We start from the raw sequence: 12,168 nt of genomic DNA, 5'->3' as shown, positions 1-12,168 counted from the left end.
CAGCGGGCCCTGCCGCTAGAGCTGCTCTAGGGCAGGCCTCTCCGCCCGTGCGGGCGGCACCGCGCTGCCGCTCTTCTGCCCGGGGCACCCGCCCGCCCGGCGCGCTGCTGCTTGCCGAGCTGCCCCGGGCTGCGGCGGCTCGGGGCCGGCGGCCGAGCTGGCGAGCGGCGGAGGTCGGAGCGGGGCAGCTGCCGGCCACGCTGTCTGCCACGGGGCGAGAGCCGGGCGGCAGCGGGGCGGCTGCGGGCGGAACCGCGGCAGGGGCTTCGTTCGGGGCCGGGGCCTCGGCCGGGGCTGGGCCAGAGCCCGCGCCAGGCGCAGCCAAAAGCCCGCGCTGCTCCGCCAGCACCAGAGCGAGCGGCTCTTCCAGCGGCGCCACAGCCAGGACGGAGAGAGCCCGGCCGAGGCGGAACCACGGCGGGCCGGGCAGGGGCGGGCACGGGGCGGCCCCGCCGAGGGGCGCCTTGCGGGACGCGGCATCAGCCGGGCTGGGAGAGGCGGAACACGGACGGCACAGCACGGGACGGGAATAGAGTGAGTGTGAGAGGGAGAAGGGGATGGGGAGCGAGTGAAAAGTCGAGTGGAAAACCAATCAAGAGAAGCGCTGCTGGTGCTGCTGCAGAGCCGCCGGAGCTCGCGGCCGTTCCTGCGTTGCCCCCGCGAACCCAACGGAGGAGCCGCCGCGCGCCCCAAGGAACGAAAGAGAGAAACAAACAAATCACAACTCAAAATCATTCCTATTAGAGAAGTAACCAAAGAAAACAATGTAGCAATAACGAAGACTGTTGGCTTCTGGCTTCTTTCTTCTTTGCATGAGACCAAGCTTTTCATGGGGAACAATTGCCTCTTCTGACAATTTTGCCAGAGTGGACAGGAGCAGAGCATTTACTTTTCAAGTAGAAAAGGGAAATCGTGTCAGTAATGTCATCTCTTTTCATCCTCTGTTGACACAGTTGCAGGCTGTCAAAAGACATGGTCTGCAGGGTGGAACTTGGGGCCAAGTTTCTTTTTCTGTCAGAGGATGAGGAGGGGAAGTGTCCCAGAATCATGGAGTCGTGGCATGGTTTGGCTTGGAAGGGATCTGGAAAATCCCATGGCTGCAACCCCCCTGCTGTGGCTGGGGACCCCTTGCACTGGACCGGCTTGTCTAGAGCTCCATGCAGCCTGGCCTTGAACACTGTCAGGGACGGGACATGCCCACCTTCTCTGGGCAACCTGTTCCAGGAGAGTCTTTTTTCTGAATCCCTTACCTAAACCTAATCTCTCTCCATTTGGATCCATGCTCCCTTGTCCTGTCCTTGCCTGCCCTCGTACAAAGTCCCTGTCCAGCTTTCTTGTGTGTTGCCCTCAGGTACTGGAAGGCCGCAGCTGGATCAAGGCTGGGTCTCTTTCCCAGGCTGAAGAAGCCGAGCTGTGTCAGCCTTTCCTTGCAGGAGAGGAGCTGCAGCCCCGGCACCATCTGGGTGTCCCTGCTGGGCCCCTGCTGCAGCGTGTCCACGTCCTTGCCGTCCATGCCGGGGAGCCCGGCAGAGGCGGAGGCAGCGCTGCAGGTGCAGGGTCAGCGGCGGGGAGGAGACCCGGCCCTGGCAGCGGCTCCGGGAGCAGCGATCGGCGCTGGGCCGCCCGCACTGCAGAGAGCCGGGGCCCTTGTGCCTGCCCTTGTGCCCAGGGCGCCTTTCCCCGCCGCCCGCCCGCCCGCCCGCTCGGGGGAAATGCCCCCTGTGCCGCCCCTCAGGGCCGCCCCTCGCCGCTGCCCCGGGGGCTCCCGGCGCCGCCTGGAGGGGCCCAGGCCTCGGCCTCACCCTGCTCAGCCCGAGGCCTGGAAAAGCAGATTCAAACACCCACCCAGAAAGTGCCCCAGGATGCCAGGGTCAATCTTTTGTCACCAGCACGGCTTTGCTATCAGAGTCTGGACGGGAGTAGAAAATCACCAGGGGAAAAGAGCATGAACAAGTTCTGCCTTGGCACTACCTCAAGCTGTGGGGTACCAGTTGTTGGTTTCACTGGCTCTGGATTGAAGGCACTTGAGACAGTAATTCATGTTCAGACTCAAGTGTTTATTATTTCTTATCAGTAAAACAGCCTCATTACTGGGAGTTCAGCAGCTTTTCATTAGAAGGCACAAAATGGCCAACAATCTCTTGTTCCAAGGTCTTTTAAGACTAAACTATCCAATTAGGAACCGACACCTAGATTATTTTCCCTTTTAACCCAATAACTGATCCCAAAGAGCCTGCAATGTGGAATTTCTGCCCAATTACAAAAAGCCACCCAAACCCATGAAGAAGAAGGAAGAAGCATGAAGAAGAAACCCAGGACGAAACACTGTGCCCTCCATTTTGCTTCCATCCACAACATACTAAAAATCCCAAAACCTCAATTTCTCAGAGTCAGAGTGGACCAAAGCCAAAAAACTGGAGGTGATAAGAATGGACTAAAACCACAACCAAGGAATCTGCATCGCCCTGAAATACCTTTCCCCTTACATCAGCCTGGTGCATATTCATAGAGCCTCATGCATATCCATCAACTACTTTACATATTCCAGGAATGATTTTACAGGGCCCCTCCCTGGGTCTGCCTTTTCAGAGCATGTGTGTTTCTTGGCTGTGGTTTTGGCTCCTTCTCTTTATCACCTCCAGGTTTTGGGCCTTGGTGCACTCTGCCTTCAGACGGGGAGTGCTGATAGTTGGCAGATCTGTACAGGTGTCCTCATCCTGGGTGCATTGGATTTTATCCCATCTGTCGTGAACGGCGGGAGAAATGCAACACACTATACGCGTGAATGACAAATCTCAGAAGTTTATTGAAAACTCAGACATATTTATATTGGTGTTAATGAAGCTTATACATATTGCAAAAGCTGAGCTCATTATTGGTTAAAGCACACTTGGATCAACCACACCTACTTCTATCTTCTAATAATTATTTTGCTTCTATGTTTGCATTCTTCTAGCTTCTCTACCTAAGATAACTACATTTTCTGGCAAACGATTTTCTCCCCCGTCTTCCCGTTTCAGGGAAGGTCACTGTGACCTTTGTCAGTGATTGGACACTGGTTGCTCAGTTCCCAGCTTGTTTCCCCTATCCTTATCCATCGGTATCACATCAAAATGTCCTTTCTCAGCTAACCAATTATCCAAAAAGCCCTCTACACCCATCCAAGCAGGCAGTTTAACACAAGCAGCTATTTAACTGAGCTTAATTAACAACAGAAATAAAAACTATAGAACAAAGTTACTTTAAAAAACAGTCCCAGCCCATATTTGATCCCAGTCTGTGTGGTCCTGATCCATATGGTCCCAGTCCCTGGGATCCCAGTCCATACAGTCCCAGTCCATATTTGATCCCACTCCAGGCTATCCTGGTCTGGAGGGTTCTGATCCACACGATCCCCATCCATGTGATCCCAGCCCATATTTGATCCCAGCCCATATTTGATCCCAGCCCATATTTGATCCCAGTCCGTATTTGATCCCAGCCCATATTTGATCCCAGTCTGGGGGGTCCTGCACACACTCCCAGGGTCTGGAATTCCAGTTCCCAGCCAGGAAAAAATGTTCCTGCCCTTGAACTTCCTTCCTATCCCCTCAACAAATTGCAATAAAATTATAAACAAAGAAATAATAATTGAAATTTAAAAAATTATTATAAAAATAAAATATAAAAATCTCAACTCTTCTTTACAATACTCCAACAATGAGTCAAACCAAACCAACAACTATTACTATAATATTACCAATGTATATAAATAAACAAATTATATATCAAGAAATACCTTTTGAAAGTTTTAACTCGATGACTAATGTACTTTAGATAAAAAAATCTAAAGAAACTACCAAGCAATCTAACACCTCTTAGTTAAATAATTCATATTACAAATATATAAACACAAAACCAAACACCACTATAATTTCTCAGACATTTCAACCAAAAAATTAAACTTTAATAACATCCTTAAGTACTCTTGAAAAATTAAAATTATTTTTAAAACATTAATTGTGTGTGGGTGGTTTTATTTCAATATTGGTTTTTGGATTGTTTGGGATAGATGATTTTAAAAATGGGATTTTTATAGGAATTGAATCAGCTGAGAAGGTGGCACTCTGCAAACAGAATTGACTGAAAATGAACGAGACAGAAATCAGTAACTCTGAAAGTTTTATTTGCTATAAAATACATCCCACACACCCAGCCCCACACAATCCCCATCCCACTGCTCCAAATTGGGATCCCACTTCTCCCAATCCCCTTCCAACCCCATCTCACCCTGGTGGCTGTGGAATGGAGAGTTTGGCATGGGATTGAGGTTTTTTGAGGAGGGAACAAGGAATTTGAGGTAGGATTGAGCCTTTTTGGGTTAAAATTCAGTTATTTTCAGTGGGATTTGAGTGGTTTTGAAGTGACAGATTCATCCCTCTTTGCTTTTGGAGTAGAGAGAGATGGAAAAGAGAAAAAAATTCAGGCAAAACCAAAGGACAAGCAGCCAGGAGTGTTCCCAACATGGATCACAGGGAATGTGAGTGACCAGGGCTGTGCCCAAAGTGCCTCCTCCAGTGGGGGATGGAGCTGCAGCAGCGCACGAAGCTCTTCCCGCACTCGGGGCACTCGCAGGGCTTCCCTTACCGGTGCCTCCGTTGGTGTCGGGTCAAGTGAGAGCTCCTGGAGAAGCTCTTCCCACACTGGGGACACTCGTAGGGCCTCTCCCCAGTGTGGATGCGCCGGTGCTTGACGAGGTCAGAGTTGTACTTGAATCCCTTCCCACAGTCTGGGCAGCGGAAGGGCCTCTCCTCTGTGTGAATCCGATAGTGCAGGAGGAGATTGGAGCTGGTCTGAAACCTCTTCCTGCATTTATCACACTCGTAGGGCCTCTCCCCTGTGTGGGTGCGCCGGTGCCTGACGAGGTTGCAGTTGCGCTTGAATCCCTTCCCACAGTCAGGGCATTGGAAGGGCCTCTCCTCTGTGTGACTCTGATAGTGCTGGAGGAGACTGGAGCTGGTCTGAAACCTCTTCGCACACTTGGAACACTCATAGGGCCTCTCCCCAGTGTGGGTCCCCTGGTGCAGGATCAGGCTGGAGCTCTGGCTGAAGCTCTTCCCACACTCCCCACACTCGTAGGGCCGTTCCCCAGTGTGGATCCTCTGGTGCCTGATCAGCTCGGAGTTCCTCCTGAAGCTCTTCCCACACTCCACGCACGTGTGGGGCTTCTCCCCATCATGGAGCTGCTCATGGAGCACCAGCTCCGAGCTCCGGCTCCATCTCCGGCCGCCTTCCCGGCCCAGGCTGGCTCTTTCCCCCTCACATCCCCGCCATCTGCGTTTGCAGCCCCTCCTCGTGCGGCATCTCCGGGCCTTTTCCTCCCCGTTGGCTTCCTGCTCCGTGGAGCCGCTCAAAACGGCCTCTGCCACCAGGTTCTGCCGTGGGCATTTGTCCTCCCTGCTCTCCATGCTCAGCTCCTGCTCTGGGCGAGGAAGGACAAGGACAGCATGGGATTTGCCTCCGTGCCACAGGCAAGGGCAACGAGATCCCCCCAGGGCTGTGCTGCAGCCGGGGGCCGTGCTGGGCTGGGAGATGGAGCAGCACAGAGGGGAAAGGGGCACTGACTTCCTCCTCACCTGCCTCAGTGTCCCGGGGCATCTTCCTCTTCCTCGCAGCCTCTCAGGGTTGGCAATGGGAAATCCTGGTTTGGAAAAACAAGGGATGAGCACGTTTGTAGGAGCGTCGGGGGTAGCACGGTCGGGACGGACGGAGACGAGAGATCTCTGCAGCCAGGTCGTGGAACTTGCGGTTTATTGCAAAGGACCTGGGCGCAGGGCCCTGCTTGGAGCTGCCAGCCACAGCTTGGAGCAGGCCTGAGAGAAGAGAGGAGCAGAGAGGATGAGAGGGTGAGAGACTAAGAGGGTAAGAGTGTAAGAGAGTAAGGTTCCCGTTACAATACAATGAATCTTCTTCTGTGTTAAATATTCTATTTCTCACTAACGAGTCCAGTACAAGATACAAATCCTATAGCATTTACATATAGCCTGTAAGAATCATTACATCACCATACTGTATTACATTTTCAACCCTAAAAACTCCTCTTTGGACCCCTTCAGCTGAGCTAGTAGGGTCTGCTGTGACCCTTGGACCTGTCTGCAAGCAGTGGGAGTTGTTTCATCAGAAGAGGATAACATTCAGTTGGGCCACACCATTGTTTTCCACTTGTTCAGTAACTAAGGTATCTAAAAGCTTGCTTTCATTTCAATCTTGCTTATAGTTTCTATATTCTCAAAATCTTTTGCCAGACAATCATATTTATAAGGCTTTCCTGTTTCATCTCCCCCAACACACGTTGAGTTTAAAGGTCCCCCCGCCTGAGTCCATCTCTACAAGTCACTGGCCATCTGGGCTCCAGTAAACCCTCCTAAACACCAAGATTCAGCCCGGAAAAAGCCTCCCAGGGGTTCCCCGTCCCTGGTGCCTTCCCTCTGGTGTTCAGGGGTTCCCCCCTGTCCCAGCTGCTGGGGTCACCCTTGCATTGGGGGTCCCCCTTCTCCTGGGTGCCCGCCCTGCCCAGGCTGCTGGCAGTGCCAGCAATGCCAAAAGCTCCCCCCTCTTGGCTCTCCCCATTTCGGGATGCCGGGGCTGTTTGGGCTCCCGGGCTCCCTTCTCCCCTCATTCTCTGCTCTGCGCTGCAGCGGCTCCAAGGAGTCCCCCCTGCCCCTCTCCAGGCTCTTGAGGCTCCCGCCAATGGCGGCGCTCCCCCCTCTCTGGCCTCCCCACTTTGGCCTCCTGGGGCACACAGGGCTCTGCTCCTCCAGGCTGCCTCTGCCGGCAGCCGCCACCGCCACCCCCCGATGTCCCCCCGAGGGGCCTTTTCCGCTCAGCCTTGGACTTCTTCATTCTCCAAACATCCCCCCAGAAACCCAACCCAGGGACCCCCCGGGATATCCGGGCCGGGCTCCCCCTCCCCGCTCACCGGAGCCATGGGGGGGGCGATGATCCCACAGGTGGGGGCTGCGAATTCAGGCAGGGATCGAGACCGCGTGGCTCCCTGAGCTCAGCCTTGATCTGCCTTTGTCCCTCCTCTTCCTCTTCCTCCCATCATCCTCTTCCATCCCCCCTCCAGCTCCTCTCTTATGCCCACCGGCTTCTCAACTTCCATCCCTGCCCTTCCATCCCTTCTCCTCCTCCCTAGCCCCACCTCCTTCTCCTCCTTCCATCGCTGCTCTCTCTCCGCCTTCATCCCTCCCCTTCCATCCCTCCTCCCTTTCCTCCTCCCCCCTTACCCCGCCTCCTCCTCCCCCTCCATCCCTGCCCTTCCCTCCCTCCTCCTCCTCCCCCAGCAGCAGCCACACCCTCGGTGCCCCGTTCCCGCAGCCCTCGCAGCCCGCGGCAGCAGCGGCCATGGAGCCGGGCCAGGTCGGCATGGGCAGCGCGGGGCTCTCGGCTGCTCCCAGCCGCTGCGGGCGGGGGGAACCCGGCCCGGGCCAAAGGAGAGGCAAACTGGGCAAACTGGGGGCAGATCACAAAGCTAAGGATGCAGCAGAAAATGGAGCTGAAAGAGTTATTTTAATATTCACTCCAAACGAGGAAAAACTGGAAATTCCAAAGTTTAGGGAAGCCGAGAAAAAAGAATTAAACAAGCTAGGAAATGAACAAGATAAATCAGGGAAATAGAAACTTCTACATGACTTAATAAAATGTGCTTGCTAGGAAAATATTAGAAGACGTGCATCAGAAACCCCACTGGCGTACTCAAGTTTTGTGTGATCATTTTTTAAGGAATTTTGGGTGCACTGGGATTTTTGGTGTAGCAAAGCAAGTAACTGAAAGATGCTTAATTTGCCAAAGGATAAATAAAAAGGTGATGAGAAAAACAACATTAGGAGGTCATGAGTTAGCTCGTCGACCATTTCAAAATATCCAAGCAGAAGTTTAGATTTGTTAGGTTCTGGATTTATTTGGAAAAAAACCCATTTAATCTAGAAGAAAGAGAATATGGCATATGTTAGACAGGAGATTTTAGGAGAATAAAAATCTTTGAAGTATCAGAAACACCCGAGGAAAAAAACAAGAAAATAAAAAGGGGAAATGAAAGGGAGGGGAACAAGAGGAAAAGTCAGAAAGAGAGTGGGATCCTCTGCAGCTCTTGCCCCCTCCGTTGGCGGCCGAGGCGCCTGTCCCGGGTCCCGGCTCGCTGCCCGCCTCAGCTCCGCCTGCCCCGGTTTCCATCCCAGGTGCGGGCTCACTGCCCAGGGCAGCTCCACCTGCCCCGGCGCTGGCGGTGAATTTGTGTGCCCTGGCCCCACTGCCCGGCCCGCGGCCGCTCTGCCGGCCATGCTGGGCAAGATGGGGTTGCTCTGTCCTGCCGCGTGGGCCGAGGTCACCGCGCCGACCGCACCGAGGGCGGGTCCCAGCCATCCCATCCCCGGCTGCCCTGCCCGTGCCAGCTGCGCTGGGCAGCGCCGCTGCTGCTGCCGGGGTCTCCCACCTGCCTTTTCTCTGCCGGGAGCTGCCGGATCAGCCGCCAGAAGCCATGTGGGGGCTGCCCACGCTCCGGCTCGGCCTCCACGGGAAGATCCCCCTCTGGCGATTCCGGCAGCAGACCCTGCCCACACTGCGACCGAGCCTCGGCGGGATATCCTCCCCTGACCCCTCCTGCTCTGAGTTACGTCCCCTTGGTAACCACAGCTCCGGCTGTTCAGGGAAAATCCCTCTCTCTACAGGAAGCACCTTATCGAAACACGAGGAGCTCAGTTAAAAGGCAGCCCTCTCCAAATTCTTTCTCAAAACACGGGAGAAAGGCTACAGAAGGTAAAAAAGTGAAAGAGTTAGATGAAGGGATTGCTCTATTGCCGTGAAGAGAGGTTCCCATGGCAGGGATGCGCTGCCCCGCCCCGCGGGAGCCACCGGCGCCCCTGCCGGCCGTGCCCGGAACTGCACCCAAGGGGAAAGCGCCGCAGCCGAAAGGCCGGGACCGGCTCCGGGCTCTGTTTGTTGTCACTGCCGGAGCTGTTGATACACACTACTATTATTATATTATACACACTAGTAAAGAACCGTTATTCCTAATCCCATATCTTTGCCTGAGAGCCCCTTGATTTCACTATCCTAAAAATTAAGAGGGAGGGGCTTTGCATTCTCCATTCCAAGAGAGGCTTTTTCTGCCTTCCCAAGCAGACGCCTGTCTTGTAAAGCAAGACAAGCACCCACAGGCACTGAGGGGGGCTGCAGGAGGGGCAGAAGAAGGCCCTGCAGCACTTGGGCACAAAGGCCCAGCAGGTGAATGCAAGAAGGGAGCAGCAAAAGGCCAAGCTGAAGGCAAAGGCCAGGGCAGAGCTCCTACAGCCCCTGAGGGATCAGCCCCAGGGCCCAAGGGGGCCCCAGCACCCAGGGCACGGCTCGGCCACAAGCACCCGGCAGAGGCATTGCCCTCCTCGGCAGGGCACAGCCCACCCAAACAGCCCCTGGCAAGGAATCAGGGCTCCGGCTGCAGGGCACAAGGACACTGCAAGCAGAGACAGCAGCACCCTCAGGACCAGCAAGTCCAGCCCGTGATGGACATGGATTGGCAGGGCTGTCACAGCTCCCATCACACCAGGGACCCTCCACACTGGAGCCCTTGAGAACATTCAGGTGGGTCTGCATTGAGAGGAGGCATTTCCTGATGGACACAGGGGCCTCTCAATCTGCTCTGAATCTTAGACCTAAAGGGGAAAATAGTAAAGGAATATTTTAATTTTTAAGGGAATGAGTGGGAAAGATGAGCAGGTATGATTTGTTCAACCACTATTAGAAGCTGTGGGGGATAGGTTTGAAATAAATGAATTTCTTTTTCTTCCTCCTGTGATTGTAATTAACTAGGAAGGAGTTTGAGAGCTGGATTTTAATACTGTAAAAAGGGATACAGAGGCTAGTTCTGTTGTACCTCTGTGTCAAAAGTCTGACAAGGCCTATGCTGAAGTGAACCCAGAAGTGTGGGCAGCCCCAGGGAAATACAGAAAATTAGATATGGAGCCTCTACAAATTAAAGCAACCAGGACAAGCACTACCCTGTTCCAAGAGAGGGAAGGAAGGGCTTACAGCCTGGTATTGAGTCCCTGTTAAAGGCAGGGCTTTTGGAGCCAAGGATGTCTCCCTACAACACTCCTATCTTGCCAGTCAACAAACTGGATGGATGGACACAAGGGGGAAACACAGAATTTTCAAGTGTTAAAATTAAGATTAACTGAGGCGAGTGGCCTGGGCCTTCCAGACAGGGAAAAAGAATTTGAATTATAGGTGGACGTTAAACAGGGTCTTGCCAAAGGAATTCTTGTGCTAAAATGTTTAACCCAGTGGCCAGAGAGCAGCCTCATTGTCTGCAGAATTGTGCAGCCACAGCTTCCGTGGGAGCAGAGGCCTGAAAACTGATGACAACAGGAGGATCTCCTAGAGTTCAAGTCTGGCATCAAGTTAAAGCTTTGACAACCAAAAGAGCCTCTCAATGGATGAGCAGGGCTCGGTGATTACAGTATGAAACTTGTTCAGTGGCACAGGAGGATTCAGAACTGAGGACAGGGCAAGGGTTTAACCCAGCCTCCTGTTTGAACAGCCTGGAGAGGGGCTGGCAAGGAACCCAGGACTGCACTCAAGGGACAGAGCTCCCGAGCCAGGCTGGGAGAGATTGATGGGACATTCCCTGGCCTGAGGGAGACAATGTGTTTGTGCATGGCTCTGCAAGGGCAGCAGAAGGGAAAAGAGCTACAAGACAGGCTGTTATTAAGGACGGGGAATCAGACAAAGCGCAGGTCACCGGCCCATGCTCAGCTCAACCCGCGGAGCTGTGGCTGCTTGTAAGAGCCTGGCACTGAAGTGCCCTGAGCAGGAAGGCTTCAAAATCTTCTGCTGACACCATGGCACCTAACAGGGGGGCAAAAGCAATTCTGACTGCTTCAGCAAGCACTGGATCACTTATTAACCTATTTCTAAAAGAAATAATTCAAAGATAATGGATTGTGGAAGCCATAGATTCAGATGGGGAACTCATTTTACAGGAAAGACCCTTCAGGGGGTTATGGCAGCTTTAGGAATACAATGGGACCTCCATAACCCCTGGCAAGCCCAGAGCTCGGGTTGGGTAGAAAGAATGAATGGGGAAATAAAGAAACACCTTTGGAAGCCGGAGATGGAAACCAAGATGCCATGGGTACAGCTTTTGCCATTGGCCTTGGCAAGAAAAAGAGCCAGACCCAAGGCAGATATTCAATTATCTCCCTTGGAATTCATGTCTGGAATTCCTTACCTGGGCAATTCTCCACCTAGTGCAGGGTGGAAATAAGGGATGTAAATGTAAGGCAGGCTGTAGCCAGGATCCTGTCTCCTGTGGAATCTCTCCCCCAGGAAGCTGGGCTGGCACAGAGCCTGCCCTGGGACTTTGCTGTTGCCAACACCCAGCCAGGCCATCGGCTCCTGCCTAAGGAGTGCAAAGCAGCACCACTGGTGGCCAAGGGGCCCACGCCAAGTGTCCCTGAGGCCAGAAACAGCCGCCAGCACAGCTGAGCACGGGGGGACCCCTCAGCCTGGCCTCAGGGGCTCTGAAGCCCCGGAGATTTGCACTTCCCGCCTGCAGCAGGACCATGGGAGCCCCACTGAGCCTGCCCTGAAGGCAACGCAGCAGCAGCCAGGGCTCCACAGCGGGCCAAGCCCCTGGGCCTGCCCACAGATCCTCTGCTCAAACCCTCGGGAATCCTGGCCACCCTCCCCTGGCACCTCCAGCCACTGCGGCCAAGCCTCGCTGCCGCTGCTGCAGCTCCAGCGCTGGCTGGGCCTGCACTGCCACAGCTGCTGGGGAGCACCGCGGCACAATTCCACCCTGGGGCTCACTCACACCCACACTCTGGGCTGCCTGCGACTGCACTGCTGCAAAATGTACCCATCCTGCTTCTTTTAAATCTTATTTCTCTGCTCAGAAAGGTTTCTCTACTCAAAGGTTTGCCTTTGGGAAAGAAATTTTAAAGGTTTTATTTAAGGAGTTCCCAGTCTGTTCGGATGTTAAACTCATCTCCACCACTCAATGGAGATGAGTTTAACATCCGAACAGACTGGGAATAGCCCAAAAGACACCCACAGAGATAAGGACCAGCAACAAAACATCAACGCCCCGCAGCAAACAGCAACCAACAGCTACCCCAGACACTGCCCCCG

General features: G+C 53.9%; 1 protein-coding gene across 1 annotated transcript in view; it reads left to right on the top strand.

The window, feature by feature from the left end:
• Positions 1 to 12,168, top strand: part of LOC143696097 (uncharacterized) — a 59,898-nt gene that overhangs the window by 40,783 nt on the left and 6,947 nt on the right.

Source organism: Agelaius phoeniceus, chromosome 28 (genome assembly GCF_051311805.1).
Source record: "Agelaius phoeniceus isolate bAgePho1 chromosome 28, bAgePho1.hap1, whole genome shotgun sequence".
NCBI classification, from domain to species: domain Eukaryota; kingdom Metazoa; phylum Chordata; class Aves; order Passeriformes; family Icteridae; genus Agelaius; species Agelaius phoeniceus.
The sequence above is the reverse complement of the archived record's forward strand: the minus strand, read 5'-3'. Positions and strand labels throughout refer to the sequence as shown.